Source organism: Calypte anna, chromosome Z (assembly GCF_003957555.1).
Source record: "Calypte anna isolate BGI_N300 chromosome Z, bCalAnn1_v1.p, whole genome shotgun sequence".
In the NCBI taxonomy this organism is placed as follows: Eukaryota; Metazoa; Chordata; class Aves; order Apodiformes; family Trochilidae; genus Calypte; species Calypte anna.
In genome coordinates, this window is record NC_044274.1 from 3,676,701 (window position 1) to 3,693,431 (window position 16,731).

General features: G+C 44.2%; 1 long non-coding RNA gene across 1 annotated transcript; it reads left to right on the top strand.

The window, feature by feature from the left end:
• Positions 1–2,398: 2,398 nt before the first annotated feature.
• On the top strand, positions 2,399–10,632 carry LOC115599858. Its single transcript, XR_003988652.1, has 3 exons — positions 2,399–2,474; positions 6,110–6,197; positions 10,577–10,632. It is a non-coding gene; the product is annotated as an uncharacterized LOC115599858 (long non-coding RNA).
• Positions 10,633–16,731: the final 6,099 nt, after the last annotated feature.

The window sequence follows — 16,731 nt, forward strand, 5'->3', positions numbered from 1 at the left end:
GAGCTGGGAGTCTGGCTTGCCAGGAAGCTGAACATGAGCCAGCAGTGTACCCAGGTGGCCAAGAAGGCCAATGGCATCCTGGGCTGGCTGAGGAAGAGCGTGGCCAGCAGGTCCAGGGAAGGGATTCTGACCCTGTGCTCAGCCCTGGGGAGGCCACAGCTTGAGTCCTGTGTCCAGTTCTGGGCCCCTCAGTTTAGGAAGGAGACTGAGGTGCTGGAGCAGGTCCAAAGGAGGGCAACCAGGCTGGTGAAGGGATCCAGCAGAATTCCTGGGAGGAAGGAAGGGCTGAGGGAGCTGGGGGTGTTGAGACTGGAGAAGAGGAGGCTCAGGGGAGACCTCATCACTCTCTCCAACTCCCTGAAAGGAGGTTGGAGCCAGGGGGCGGTTGGTCTCTTTTCCCAGGCAACTCTCAGCAAGACAAGAGGGCACAAAGGGTCTCAAGTTGTGCCAGGGGAGGTTTAGGTTGGAGATGAGAAAGAATGCCATTCTATGATTCTATGAAATTAAGATACACAGTGTGGCAGTTTTGCCAGACACAGATGAAAAATGTTAATTTTGTGGCTTGGTGTTTTAAGTCCTTGATATATGGGGATCAGATGGACTGCGAGACCCCAAACCCTACAGTATAATACCTCAAAAGAAGGCATCACAGCAAAGGAGCTGAAGGGGTCCAGGAGTGACCTCAAAGCTTCTGTGGACATCTCACGGCAAGCCCATGCCACCCACACAAATACACTTTTATTTATCAAACTTTCCATCCTTTTGCTGAACGACAAGACTCCCTCCTTTCCCAGAAACTGAAAGTCCAGTGTCTTTAGATATTACTGCACCAGGACCTTTTATTTTGCCAGGACTACAACAGCCCAACACACCTGTACACAAAGCTTGCAGCCTGTAGGGAGTTTATACTCTTTGGTTCGTCCCTTGGCCTCAATAAGTTTTTTTTTTAAAAGCTTAAAACTTCTGGCTCTCTTTTAATTCACTTCTGTCGTAGCAGAGCAGCTGTTCTTGTTAGTATAACTGAGTAAATCATTGCTAAGTTTCTGCTAATTAGCTTGTTAATAAAATACAGTATATTAGAAAAGATAAAGAGCTCAAGCATCAATATTAATGCCTTACTAGCTCTTCTGGCTGAAACTTTAGGATTATGTATTAATAACAGTTATTCACTTCCAAACATTTTTTTTATCACTTCATTTACATAAATGCCAGTGCAGTTTACCATATGTGCTGTTCTATAAGTGAGAGACACAACTATTTTTGCTCATAAATACAGCTGAAAACACAGAGAGGGATTAAAAATTAATAGCAATTTTTAATTTTGAATGTTTCCCACTGAAGGGCTGATAACAGAGTTTCTGTTTTGTTTTACTACAGGTAGTAACCAAAGTTATCTTGCTATGAAATGCAAGCAGTTTTTTTGTAAAAGGGAGAAACATTACTGCTTTATTACAGGCAGAGCATCACTTTTGACAAAACCCTTAAGTTTCAGGGCCACTGTAGTCAGGCAATGACCTTGCCTGGGCACTGCATTACATCATTAGGGCAGCTCATCCTCCAAATACTGCTTCTCCTGGCTCTCAGGAAAAACCTCCAGAGTCGACCTCTTCTGCAGGGCACCTCTTCCTCCTGGAGATGTTCAGATTCAAACCTCAACAAACCATTACACAGAGCTCAATTCATGTTCCAAAACCAAAGAAAAATGAAAACGCTTACTGAAGAGGCCACTGGTGACTGGGAAATCCATTTCAATCAATACTTACACAATCAATTATTGCAAGAAATAAAATAAACTCACATAAAGGAAGTTAAGACTTAAGAAGGAGTGCTCAAGCATCTGTTTATCACAGACTGGGTAATTCTGATTCACTACAATGGGGAGGCTCAAAGCAGTGGAAGAGCATGACCAGAACCATAGTGATTTAAAAAAATGGGGCAGATGGAAAAAAAAAACCCACTAACAAATAAAATCTGAGCAAAGCCACACAACCCACCCGGCAGTTTTCCTAAGACTGATTTCCCTGAGAAAACACTGCTGATCTGATCCAGGTCAGACCATCCTTCCTCAAGGTCAGTGCAAAACACACTTTCACGCAGCCTTTTATACCAAGGCTCACTTGGAAAGCAATGTTTTTACCCCTTTATCTTTATAAACACTGCTGATCAGGGCTTTAACCTCGTAGTTCACACCTGAGTGACCTACACAAATCCATGACCCACAACGTGCACTCCCGGTACCTGCATAAATAAAAACAAAGAGAAAAAAAAAAAAAACAAACGAGGAGAAAATAGAGAAGCAACGGCTCCCCCCCTTTCCCTGCACCTGGCACCTTTCTAATAAAAGATCATGAGGAGGATAAAAAAGGAGTTAATGAGCTCAGCGGGGCCCGAGTCTCGCAGCCGGGCAGGCAGGGACGGAGCCCGGGACGGGCTCAGATTCCGCCGCCTCTCCGGATTCCTCTCAGCACCGGGAGGTGGGGAACCGCCTTCCTCCTTCTCTCCCCCTCGGTTCATCCCTTAGCGCTTAAAAGAGAGAGAAAACTCTTGAAAAGTATCATGCTCCGGCCAAGAGCCGAGCTAGACTGCTCCCACCCCTTTCCCCCAGCCCGGGGCTCCTGGCGAGGCAGGGTGAGGAAAATGGCCGCCGCCACCCCCACGCCTGCCCAGCATTGCCCTCCGTATAGCCCGGTTGCCTCCCGGGACCCTGCGGGGCTGGTCCGGGCCCCCTGCCCTCGGGAACACTGAGGGTGCTGAGGATGGCTCCGGGTCCCACCTGGTTCCCGGGAACCAGCCGGGATCAGCTGTGGCCGCACTCTCCTCAACCCCAGCCAGCGCCCTGAGGGGTCCCCTTTCCCTTTACGGCGGTGGGGGATGGCGAGGGGCTGGTCCCTGCCTCGCTTCTCCCTGACACTCTTCCCATGTGGGGAGCTCCTTCCTAATAACCCCTTCCCACCGCCTGCTCCTTAAGCCGCCATCACCCTCACCCACCCTCCGGGTCCCCGAGGTGCTCCGTGTCCCTCAGAGAAGCGGGAAAGGAGGAGGAGGAGGGTGATGGTGGGGGACGGGAGGGCTGTGAGGCGGCACCACCTTAGGGCTCCGTGGGGTCGTGGATATCGTTATTATTATTATCATCGTTATTAAACCGTGAGCTCCAGGTTCGCTGTGGGGTCGTGGAAATTGTCACTAAATCGTGAGCTCCAGGTTCACGGTGTGGGGGTGAGTTCCCACCACCACCACCTCCACCCTCCGATGCTGATTCCCGGAGGGACGTGAAGGAGAGAGCCCGGTCCCTTCACCTCAGCTCTGCCGCCTTCGGCACCGCTCCGGGGTTTTTTTTTTTCCCCTTTCCCCACTCCTCCGAAGGAGGTATTCAGGCTGAGTGCTATAACTCTTTGTTAGTTAACCTTTAAAAATAGGTTAAATGACTGATGAGTTTCCCCGCTGAAGTTGTCATCGCGTCACCTCTAAGATAGAACTTGCTTGTCACGTAAAGGCAGGGAAGTAATAGCAGCACTTCACTTTTTTTAAATTTTTTTTTTTTTTTTTTTAAATATTTTAAAATGCAGACTTTTCATCCGAAAGCGTCTCTTAGAAGTGTTAAGTAATTAAATTGTCAGGCACGGAGCGAGCGCACGAATAAATGTCTTCCCCGAAAAGTGAGGAGCAAGTGGGAAAGTGAAGATCACTGGGATCAAACTAAGAGGAAATTTATGCGGTAATACTTCCCGAGAGCTGAACATCAGAGGAGAAGACTATAAAATGAAACTACTTTGCAGGCATATTGTGATATATAAACCTCTATGGATGGAATAAATGGCTGTACCAGCCGTATGGAATGAATGGCCCCTGACAAGAACAGCTTCCAGCCTCGGGCATGGAAAAACACTGTCTTGTTAATTTCAACAGAGCTTCTGCCCAAGGAGAATTTGCAGGATTTTACTCGATTAGATAAAATTTAATGCAATCATATGTATATATGCATCAGATATATTTTTCAGATATCAACATTACAACAGCAAGCACTCAGGAAGGAGCAGAAAGTGGGAGTGACTGACTTGAAATTCTGACTTGGCCTTTTTTCCTTTTTTTAATTAAACAGCAAATTCAGTGGTCATAATTGGCCTGCAGAACTTCAGAACCACATGCCTTGCCTCGAAGGCATTAGAGATTTTGTTAAAGAGCAGGAATTAGTTGCAGCATACTTCTCAAAGCAATGCTTGTAACACAGGAGAAATTTTATCTGAGAGCTCCAGACCTCCTCCAACCCAATCCTTATCATCTGCACACAGAAGAGGCTGTAATCCCAGTGTGTTTGCTGCCTTGTCAGTTGATGTACTTGATACAAAATGTTTGACCAAATTCCTTTACTTAGCCAAGAAAGAAAAAGGCTGAGCACTCCTTGCCATTCGGACCCTGTGACTTTACATGTGCTCTTTTATTCATCTGCTCTCCCTGCACAAGAGGAAATGTTCATCAGATACTTTGCTGGTGAGCTTTAGCTACACAAAGGCTCAATTTTCTTCTACCACATCTACCAAGGATTGTGAAGCAGACATCAAATATCTTCCCTTAATCAACCTGGTTGTGCCACAGCAGAAGAAAAGTGCTGCAGCTCTATTCTGGAGAGATGGACAGCATTTGTTTGGACTTCCTTATGCAGACTGAACTTAGGCTCTGTGCACAGTTCCATGTCAACAAGGAGAGTTCTTTCTGAAGACTTGATGGCTGCATGACAAAAGCAGCTTTTCCTTGTGCCTCCTGCAAGTCAGGACTGCTTTGCACAGCTGGTGCTCGGCCATGATCCTGTAAATACCTTCGAAATTAGCTTTATTTTTCTCTGGCCTTTTTATTGCGTTCTGATTTGTGCCAATCTGTGCAGAAAAACAACAACTAGAACTACTGAGTAGCCTCTAAATTAACAGGCTACCTGGAAAAAAAAAAAAAGTGTTTACTGGCTTGCCATCTTTATGGGCATTTTATTCTTTACATGACCTCCTTCCCATTTAAAAATAACAACTCTTACACAAAGTATCTTTCAGCCTGTACTCTGCCTACAAAAACGTTATTGCAGGTGCTAACCATTCCTCTTGCCCCATATTTTTCTACTAAGAGCACAGCTTTTTTCATATTTCTGGAGCAATTACTGTCGTTCTCTCCTTCACAGCACCACCTTCAGCCATAGATGTAAAAAGTGCTGTATTAAACCCCCTCTGGCTGTAACTTCACTAAAACAAACCAACAGAGTCAAGTAAAGAATAAAAGCCATGCATATAGGAGCAACTCAGCCCAAGGGCTCTGTGGCATCCAGCACACCTTTAAAGGGTGTAAATTCAATGGATTATTTAATACATTATTTTTGTACCTGCCTTCTGCACAGACTTGAGGGGTTTTTTTCATGTTACATCCTAGCAGAACTTGAGATGACTTCATGCAAGTGATTAATTTTTCTGTGTTTGAGAGTAGGCTGCAGCAAATTTTTGAGGTTTGAGAAGAGCAGCTTGCAACAGCATAGCTTAGTCTTCACGAAAAGAAGTCAGCCCAGACTGCCCCCAATAATGCATCACTGTTGTCCTGAGGACAAGAAGAGCCAGAGTCCTTTTTCAGTAAGATATACTGAACAAGAAGAAGCTTTGCAACTACAGCCTCTGTGGCAGGAGGAGCCATTTCCTGTCTCAAGTTTTTTATCCCTTTTCACTTGCCCCATTTTGCTCTAGATCCACTCTTTTTCAATAACCATGCACAGGTTTTTCCTCTCTAGTGCCTTTGGTCTAGAGTCTGCTTTCTCTTCTATCCAGATGGACTTGGCTTTCCATGGCTGAAAAGGAGCAGAATGGCTGCATTGTCTCTGCAAATTAATTTGGGTAACATTCAGTGATTTAGAGGATGGGTGTTACCAAAGGTTGTACATACACAACAGGCAGGACTTTCCTCTGGGTATCATCCAGGTTAGCCATGCAGAAGGCAGCTCTGAAAGCCAGGTAGTCAAATTCTTCTGATTTTGAGCTAGCAATACCTGTCATTGCTCAGGGAATGTGTAAACTCAGGGGTGCCACTCCACTGTCATTACTGTATAGCATCCACTTTTTTTTTTATTTTTTTTTTCCCTCAGATCTTGAGAGTTTCGGCTGCATCTGAAGAGCCCAGATCCTGCATACAGGATTATTCCCTGGGGAAGTTAAAATTTGAACTCTGCCTGGGTAAGAATGGCACCACCTTATCCAACATCTTCACTTGTTCTCTAAATCCACGATCTTATTTGTATGTTGTTCACATGTATTGCCTTAATATTTTCTCACAGTTTTAGTGCTGTTAAGACACCGTAGTTAACTGAGACCAATCTGTAGCTTATTTGCTGCTTTTACCCCTCTTGTCTAAACCTGCCATTAACATCTCCAGGATCCTCTGGAGACAGCAGGTTTGTCCATGTTCAGTAGATTACATGTTTGAATCCAATGTCTAGTAATGATGGGTGAGGAGGAAAATTTGCAACTTTATTGCTAAGCCACTCCACAACAAAAAAATCTTCCAGTGTTTGTAAGACCCCTGATGGGGCAACTGTTTCTTTACAAGTGATGATGATTCACATGAGTTTTGGACCACTGACTAGGACCAGTCCTGCTAATTTTTCATCAAGGAAGCTGTGGACCATTTATCATAAAATACCACTGTGAATCTTCTACTTTACAATATGAATAAAAGCCCATGATGGATGAGTTTGTGGCAGGAAAAGGGTATCTGACAAACACAATGTTAGAAAGTTGCCAGTTTACCTTGTAAAGAGCAGAAGGCTAATTTTTTTTTTTTTTTTTTTAATATAATTTATTTTCAGGACTGTGAAAATAAAAACCTTTTAGTTGAAAATTGGAGCTGTATGGTTAAATAATCCTTGAAAGGCTGTGAGTGGTTACTACCACCTTTTGGGATTTTCTAGGGTCACACCACCACTTTTAAAGCTGAAACTTTCCTTAGTCTGTTGCCACAGTTTGTTTTTGTTTGGATTTTTGTTTTTTCTTTTAGCTTGGTGACTTAAGCACCCTCTGGGTTCAAACCCTTGACTGTCCCATGAAACTTAATCTCATCTTGAAATTCGTGTGGTCAAAGCTATAGTTACATATTAAGCATGACTAACTTTCCTTTCCTTCATAAGCTTTTTCCTAACAGCATCCTGTTCCTTTAAAACTATTAATCAGAAAGCTGACAAGTTTTTTGTTTTTTTTTTTTTTGGGGGGGGGAGGGTTTAATTTTAATTATTCACTGGATATAGTCAAGCAGTCTCTTCAGATTTTGCCTGTGCTTCAGGAGTGCTTGGTCCATCTCACAAAATATTAAGCATTTAACAGAGACATCTACATTGGAGGCATTACTTGGCAATGAGGAGAGACAAGCACTTCAGGAAGGCATTGCAGCTTTCTGCTTGCCTCTGATTTGTTGTGACTGAATGACTAGTAGAATATGCCACAAGTAGAATATATCATTTCTGCTCCTCCACTGGGGGTGGTTTGTAAGAATATCCAGTATTGATTAGGGAAATTAATGCAAAAACATGGCTGAAAAAAATGACATATCTTTGCCAAGAGGCCACTGCTTGCGAGTGAAATTAATAATTCTTCCCTATCTGATCATAATTTATTGCTACAATCTGACTTATCATAGAATCATAGAATCATAGAATTGGCTGGGTTGGAAGGGACCTCAGAGATCATCGAGTCCAATCCTTGAACCACCGTTGCGGTTGCTAGACCATGGCACTGAGTGCCACATCCAGGCTCTTTTGAAAGAGCTCCAGACACGGAGAATCCACTACTTCCCTGGGCAGCCCATTCCAAGGTCTGATCACCCTCTCCAGAAAGAAATTCTTTCTCATCTCCAACCTAAACCTCCCCTGGCACAACTTGAGACCCTTTGTGCCCTCTTGTCTTGTTGAAAGTCATCTGGGAAAAGAGCCCAACCCCCCCCTGGCTCCAACCTCCTTTCAGGGAGTTGTAGAGAGCAATGAGGTCTCCCCTGAGCCTCCTCTTCTCCAGCCTCAACACCCCCAGCTCCCTCAGCCCTTCCTTCCTCCCAGGAATTCTGCTGGATCCCTTCCCAGCCTCCTTGCTCTTCTCTGCACCTGCTCCAGCACCTCAGTCTGCTTCCTGAGGGGCTGAGGGGCCCAGAACTGGACACAGGACTCAAGCTGTGGCCTCCCCAGGGCTGAGCACAGGGGCAGAATCCCTTCCCTGGACCTGCTGGCCACGCTCTTCCTCAGCCAGCCCAGGATGCCATTGGCCTTCTTGGCCACCTGGGCACACTGCTGCCTCCTCTTCAGCTTCCTGCCAAGCCAGACTCCCAGCTCCCTTTCTGCCTGGCTGCTCTCCAACCACTCTGTGCCCAGCCTGGAGCTCCCCATGGGGTTGTTGTGGCCAAAGTGCAGGACCCGGCCCTTGGCCGTGTTGAACCTCATCCCCTTGGGATCAGCCCAACTCTCCAGTCTCTCCAGGTCCCTCTGCAGAGCCCTCCTGCCTTCCAGCTGATCCATACTCCCCCCCAGCTTAGTGTCATCTGTGAATTTGCTGATTATGGACTCAATCCCCTCATCTAAATCATCAATGAAGATATTGAACAGAACTGGGCAATATGTCTTACATATATGTCTTATATATATGTCTACAATATTACTACAATATGTCTTATTACTACAGTGTGTCTTATCTGTCTTATAATTAGTAGTGATTGTTTTAGATCATAATATTCAATATGGCTATGTGGATGTAGAATCAGTTACGTTTTATCAAAGATCTAAGCAATTTTGGTCCTTATGTTCATTCAATTCTGGTTATAAAACAGAATGAAAAGGAAGGGAAAATTCAAAGAATTGAGTGTTTTTCCTGCTTAAGGAAGAATGCAGCCAGATTTTCTCCAGTGAATTAAATAAGGGCTAATACTCAGCTTTCTGGTAACTCAGCTACGCTGAGAACATCCACCAAATTGAACTAAAAAGGTCACATCTGTTTATCTGGGAGCAGGATATGCTTTGTAATTGATTGAAAAGAATGACACAGGGCAAGTGGCAGTGCAATAAGCCTGCCCTGAGCAAAGCCAATGCAGAAATAAACACAATTTCAAGAAGCTTTACCAGGAATGAGCAGTCCTGATGAACCAACATGTACAGGGTTTTATGTCTCTAAGGAATCTCTGTACCTTTATTACTCAGGAAGCAAACAGATTAAGACTGAAAGTTCCCAGCTTGAGGCAGACTGGGCAGCTGAGTTCCTTCATTAGCAAAGCCACTTCTGAGCACTTCCTAGTCATCATAGTCACAGAATGGTTTGGGTTGGAAAGCCAGATCCCATCCCCCATCATCCAACCCCAGCCCCCAAGCCATGAACACCTCCCACCAGCCCAGGTTGCTCCAAGCTCCATCCATCCTGCCCTTCAGCACTTCCAGTGGTGTTCCACAACTTCTCTGGCCAACCTGGGCCAGGTTCTCACCACCCTCATAGTGAAGAATATCTTACAAATGTCTAACCTAAATCTCCCCTCTCCCAGTCTTCTGTGTCTGGGATGGAGGAACTGATACTTGCAAGAGCAGCTGCATCAGCTGCCTGGAGCTTTGAAACTTTCTCTCTGGCTACAGCCTGCCAAGGCATCTTTTAATAGTCAACTTTAAGCACTTTATTTTTTTTGAAATGGGATTCAATGTAGCCCTCTTTAAGCAGAAGTGGTCCAAAAATATCTCTCTCAGAGCTGTGGTGGGGAGGTGAAAAGCATTACCACTGCAGTAACACTACTGTTAAAAATTTTGTATTTATCTGAGTGATGAAAGGCTGGTTATAAAAGCTCATGCAGTCTCTCATTCTTCCAGTGGCTCCCATCTTCTAACATCTTCCCTCTTCCAGCAGCAGTCACGAGTAGCTTAGTAAAATGATGAATGTGTTCACAGTCAAAAATGGCATTATGGAAACTGACTGTAATCAGAGGTAAAAGCACAAGTTGTGGAGCTGAACATGCGTTCATGGTCAGCTTTTTACAAAGCAGTATTTTTCATTTTACAAGCTGGAAGATGGTTTTTATGAAGTCTCTCTCCCTCGGTTCTCCCTGGGGGTTGAAATATAAAATTTGTACTCTTTAGTGTCCCCTGACATAACTTCAAAGCATCAGGTTTCTGCAGAATAGACATTTTTGTCAGTGATGCATGAGACAAAGTAGCTTGTGAGCCATTCCTTCAAGGTTTTTATTTGGTTGTAAATGCAAACAGGTCAATGGACCTGACCATTCCAGGCAGGAACAGTTTTTTATTCCTTTCCTGAGTGTGTTTCAGAATCAAACGTTCCTTTAAAGCTGGAAAATTACTATAGCATCAGAAAAAAAGAAAAAGTAAGAATTTCTCTCCTAGGCACTGCCATATGTCATTCCAGGTGGAAATACAACAGGGCACAGTAAGGCAAGGGTTGTGGAGGGACCCTGTTGTGCTTGGTTGTTGCAAAGCATATGGTGCAATAATGTTCCAACTCTGACTGTGAATTTTCCTTCTCTTGTCTTCTCTGTCAAATATGATTGTTCTAATACATAATTCAGCTGTTCTCTTTGTGCCTAGGAATAGAGTGCTCCTTCATCTTCAAAACTACCTTTTAGATCAGGTGTCACCTCAAGAGACAAACCTAGAAGAAACAAAGAGGTATGAAAAGATTTCTTCACTAATTGCCTGAACACCTTTGTGATGCAAGAAGAAGTTAATGGAGGCTTGGATTTCCATGGCCTCAACAGAGACTTTAGGATGCTAAACTCCCAGGGGGAGGAACTCTCCACTTCTTGAAGCCCTAGCTTCAAGAAAAAAAAAAGAAAGAATAAATAATATATAAATAATATACAATTAAAAAATAAATAATAAAATAATTAATAATAAATAAAGGAAAACACCGCTGGTCCTCATCCAGTATTTGTGCCCCTGCAGTGGTGCTGAGCTCCAGTTGTCTTGGTCTGAGGACCTCATTCCTAGCCTTGGAGATAAGTGCATGAAAAACATGGAGTGTTTTAGAAGTTACTTTTTTTTGTTGTTTAAATTTATCACAGCAGTCTTCAGGGCACAATGCTTCAGAAGTGTTAGCAAAAACCTGAGTTCTTACCATACTCTCATCCTGCTATCCTGTACTTGAGGCATCTCTAGGACTAAACATAGAGCTTCACATCTCCAGAGCTTTAATTTGTGTGGAATCCAACGAAACACTCCAGGTAAGTGTGTGATCAGAGATTACAGCAAAAAGTGGAAGCAGGTATATTTGTTTCAGTATCATCTTTCAGCATCAGGTCCATGCACGATGCAGTTGCTGAGTGAGGCAACAAGAGAAAAGGCTTCAGTCTTCAGCTCTTGGAAGTTTTGAAATAAGAAACCCACTCAGGCAAGTTTCTCTGTAATCATAAGCAGTTTAATATCTGGATTCTTTTCCGAATCTGGAGCAGGTTTTAAGTCTCCTAAAACACATCATTATTATCTCTAGAGCTATTATCTTGGACGTAACTGTGGGTATTTGCATTGTCCAATCCTTTTTAAAAATCCTATTAGGCTTTTGACCTCTATGATTTCTGTCAGCACAAAATCCCTTGCAACAAAATTAATCCCTTCCAAAGGTCCCTGCACACATACCACTGAGGGCATTCCTGTGCTGCAGGCTTTCTGCATTGTGGTGCCCCAAACAGTTATCAACCTGAAGCTGTGTTTGCCATCGTGGCTGACAGAAAGTTATGGACTCAGATGTGGTCAAAGCTGTCATCTGCCAGCTTTGCAGCATGGTTGCAGAGCAGCTTTAAGTAACAGAGCTGAAATACCAACTTGTTTACTATGGTCCTAAAACTTGCCAAGCCTCTATCTCTTTCTTGCCTTGCCTTGCCTTGCCTTGTTCCCCTTTTGCCTATTGTCCCCAGAAGCTGAAAATGCAAAGTATAGAATCATAGAATCATAGAACTGGCTGGGTTGGAAGGGACCTCAGAGATCACCAAGTCCAACCCTTGATCCACTCCCCCCGTGGTTCCCAGCCCATGGCACTCAGTGCCACATCCAGGCTCTTTTGAAAGATCTCCAGACATGGAGAATCCACTACTTCCCTGGGCAGCCCATTCCAAGGTCTGATCACCCTCTCCAGAAAGAAATTCTTTCTCATCTCCAACCTAAACCTCCCCTGGCACAACTTGAGACCCTTTGTGCCCTCTTGTCTTGCTGAGAGTTGCCTGGGAAAAGAGCCCGACCCCCCCCTGGCTCCAACCTCCTTTCAGGGAGTTGGAGAGAGTGATGAGGTCTCCCCTGAGCCTCCTCTTCTCCAGTCTCAACACCCCCAGCTCCCTCAGCCCTTCCTCACAGGAATTCTGCTGGATCCCTTCACCAGCCTGCTCCAGCAGGACCTGCTCCAGCACCTCAATCTCCTTCCTGAGGGGCTGAGAGGCCCAGAACTGGGCACAGGACTCAAGCTGTGGCCTCCCCAGGGCTGAGCACAGGGTCAGAATCCCTTCCCTGGACCTGCTGGCCATGCTGTTCCTGAGCCAGGCCAGGATGCCATTGGCCTTCTTGGCCACCTGGGCACACTGCTGGCTCATGTTCAGTAGTGCAAACTCACGCACAGTAGATGCAAAACAAATATTTCAGACTCTGCTGTAAAATGCAATCTGAGTTGTGCTTCCAGGCAGTGACTTCTGAGCATCACCCAAGGCTGTGGCATTCATCAGATTGTTGATCTCGCAGTGCTGGTGTTGGTACTTCCATGGAGTGGCTGAATGAACTGGACATCACCACGACTGCTGTGTTCTAGGCAAAGTACTTTGGAGTGTTCACCAGGTTGGTCCAAGCTCCATCTAACCTGGCACTGAACACTTGCAGGGATGCAGCAGACAAAAACTCTCAGGGGAACCTGGACCAGTGTCTCACCATCCTGATAGCAGAGAATTCCTTCCTAATGCCTGACCTAAATCTCTCCTCTTCCAGCTTGAAACCATTCCCACTCATCACTAAATGCCCTTGTAACAAGTCCTTCCCCAGCTGTCTTGTAGGTTCTCTTTAGGGGGAGGCTGCTGGAAGGTCTCCCTGCAGCCTTCTCTTTTCCAGGCTGAACAATCCCAACTCTTTCAGACTGTCTCCAGACCAGAGCTTCTCCAGCACTTGGATCCCTCCAGTATCCAGTGGATACTGTTATGACAGCATCCCTTGGAAGCAGTAGAAACTCATCTTTTCCCTCCTCTAATGAGCACCAGATCTCTTCAGAAACCTGTCCATGCACCTTTATAGCATTTTTAATACTGGTGTCTTTTGATCTGTTTTGCTTCTCTGGGGTTATGTTTCACTCATCGTTACTCTTGAAATACTTAATCCTGACTTTCCATTTCTCCTTGGTTAGGTTCTGATGACAACACTCTTTTCCTGCCTTTTCTGTGGGAGGAGACAAAATTATGAAAAATTCAGAAATGTCACTTTAAAGAGTTTTGTGTCCCTTGTGTCCATCTCCTGCTGTCCCACTGTTATCTAAGTGTTGGTGGTGGCAGTAAACAAAGGATGAAGTTATGTTTCTATAATGCAGTATGGAGTAAAAGCACCCAGAGAAACTTATTTAGCAAACCTTCAGAATTCTGATGAAAAGCAACTCTTCCACAAGAGGTTTTGAGAAACATTCCTATAGTTTTTCTTGGGTGAGTTTATTGTGATTACTCAGGGTTCCTTATGGCCACCAATTCTTCTCCATTGAGTGCAGAGAAAGATTTTATTCCCCCCCTTTTCCCTCTTCTCCCAGGTAATCCTACAAATGATTTGGGAGCTGCAGCTTTCCAGGGGAATGTTGGAGTGTGGTGGAGTCATTGCTTTTACTGAGTTAGAGTCCAGATTTAATGGTGGTGTGTTTCAAACAGATGAATTAGTTGCCCAGAGCTTAGGGAACGAGCTTTCTAAGTGGGAATATGAAGTAAACTGGTAAATTATGGTGGGAATTACAGAGATCACACATTGTATCAGAAATGCAGAAGTCCCACCACTTAAGTTCTTGCCCACTGTCTGTGGCAGGGTGTCTAACAGAGCTTGCACATTTATCCTTTTTAAAACTTCAAACCTGGCTTGGGGTGTGAAATGTGATGCAGAGCTGGTAAGGCAGGGCCAATGCTCCAGATGTCATCACTAATCTGATGTTATTGTTCAGTCTTCCTGGAGATCTACCTGGAGGCTTTTAGAGCAGGAGCAGGAAGCTTTCTTTGTGCTGTGTGTTGAGCAAACAAGTATCACACAATCTAAATCAGCAATTAATCTAATAGCCAAGATTCTGCAGGTTTTTAACCTATTCTGTATTACCACTACGATCATGAGAGCTGTCCCACACAGGGCAGTGTTTAAGTTACTCACCAGGCAGTTTGAAGGATTAAACAGCATTTCACTTGGAAACTATGCAGCAAAGAAATCCTCTATTCCCACACCCCTCCTTTTGTTTTGTTTTGTTTGTTTTGGGTTTGTTTTGCTTTTCATCATCCGCAGCTATAAAAAGCTGCACTGATGTATGATTTCAGATTTAGAATCGTGTTTGCGGTCTAAGAGAAATAAACCTCTCTACAGGCAGCCTAAATGCTCCTTTTAGACACACACACACACACACACACACACACACACACAAAATAAAGCTTGAGAGTGGAAATCCTCCTTGGAGAAGTTTTTTTTATTGACTCCAGAGAATTTGAGACTACAAGCTCTGTAGTTTGGCTTTCCCCAGCACAAACAGCTGTTCCGTGTCACAGGGGAGAAAAGAGCTGCAAAACAAACAGGACACAGAGTGAATAATAAAAAAAAAAAACAAAACCCAAACCAAACAGAACCAACAACCCTGCAAACATCACTTGCAAAGTCTTGAGAATAGGGAGGGTTTTTCCAGCTCATGATGCAAGAGCCAGCGCAGGGGGTGGGTTTCATGGGCAGGGCTGAAATTTGACATCAGGAGGAAAGTGAACCCCATCATTGGTGGAAGCTGGATGTGATGCAGAGGGTTTGGCTTCACGTTTTGGGAAGGTGACAGGAGGGGGACAGGCAGGGATCTATGTGGAAAAGGAGGAGTCCATGAGTGGCAGTGGAGGAGAAGCAGAGAAGGGACAATCTGGCATGTAGGGAGGCAGCCACAGCACGTGTAGAAGGTAAATAAGTAATCACAGTAAAATAAGGGTCAGTTTGATTGAAAGAAATCTTGCTGCTGCTCTTGCTGATGCTGTTTTCCTGGTCTGGCTGGATTGCTTGCAGCTGGTGTGTGTGTTCTCTTTAAATGCACATTTCCAGTGCACTGGTGGAAATGTTTACAGGAAATCTAGTTCCAAAGTGCTATGCATTAATCAAAAACCTCTGCTCAAAATTACAGGGCAACCTTAGGTGCAAAGTATGTAGTTTTCAATTGGCAATTTTTTTTTTTTCTTCTTTCTAAAGTCACATCTGTACGGGAGAAAATGAGAGTTCAGGGACAGGCATGGCACATCTATTAAGATGTATGCGTGTAATGGAAGGGGGGATTGCAAGAAAAAGATTGTGAGCAATTAGCTGCTAAACCACGCGTGTGTTTTGGATTGTTTCCTTTGATGTACTGAGCAAGCTCTTAACACCTGCACTCAGCATAATTGCAAAAAAGTCCTGGAGTATTTACTTAACTCTAATAGTAGTTTCATATGTGAAGAGAATGGTGTGGAATTACAGACGTATGAAATAAAGAGGGACTGTAATGGAAACTGACTGTGTGATGAGGTATAAACAAATCAGAAGTCAAATTAAGTCCTATTAAATCTGAATCAGATATGATTTGCTCAACTTGACTTGTCTGGGGCTGCAGGGTGTTTTCTCCTGTGCTCACTAAATACTTTCAGAGCTTTGTGCAGATGCTGCCAAGTTAATCAGATGAATAGTCATTTGAGCATGAGTTTCAGGAATGAGTGGTGGGGTTGTTTGCTGAGGCCACAAGTAATACAGGACCCCCTTAAACTAAATAGTGCAAATAATCCAAAATGAGGGTGAGAATGGCTTAAGAGAGGAACCTGCATCTTAGCATCTGACCCTAGAAGAAGTGACATTGGCTCTGCTCTGGAAGAAAGAATTCTGAGGTGCTGTTTTTTGTTTCCAAGTAAATCTCTTACCTAGGGCCTGGTATCCACTGCAATAATGAATTTTTATTTCACATCCAGGGCAGGCTGCTGGGAGCACTGCACCTCCCTGACATTACACGCTCTAATTACATGCAAGGTTTTAAAGAGTGCTGAAACATCACCAAAAAAAAAAAAAAAAAAAAAAAAAAAAAAAAAAAAAAAAAAAAAAAAAAAAAAGAAAAAAGGATAAAAGCCAAGACTTCAAAAAATGACATGACCAGAATTTCCAAGATAAACTCCAATAGAGAAAATGTGCAGCTTATTTCATGCACAAGAAAAAAAAATACTTAGGAATTCCAGCAAGGATGCATAAGCCACAAATACAGGTTGCAGTAGTTGCAATTAATTGGTATAGAGAGGTATGATGCATCACCCGTGTCCTACTACAGCTTTGCTTTGAAGAAGGTTGGACATTAGGAAAAAAAACTTCTTTGCTGTGAGGGTGCTGAGCCCCTGTGCCAGGTTTCCCAGAGAAGCTGTGGCTGCCCCATCCCTGGCAGTGTCTCAGGTCAGGTTGGATGGGGCTTGGAGCAACCTGGGCTGGTGGGAGGTGTCCCTGACCATGGAAAGGGGTTGGGAATGGATGAGCTTTAAGGTCCCTTCCAACCCAAACCA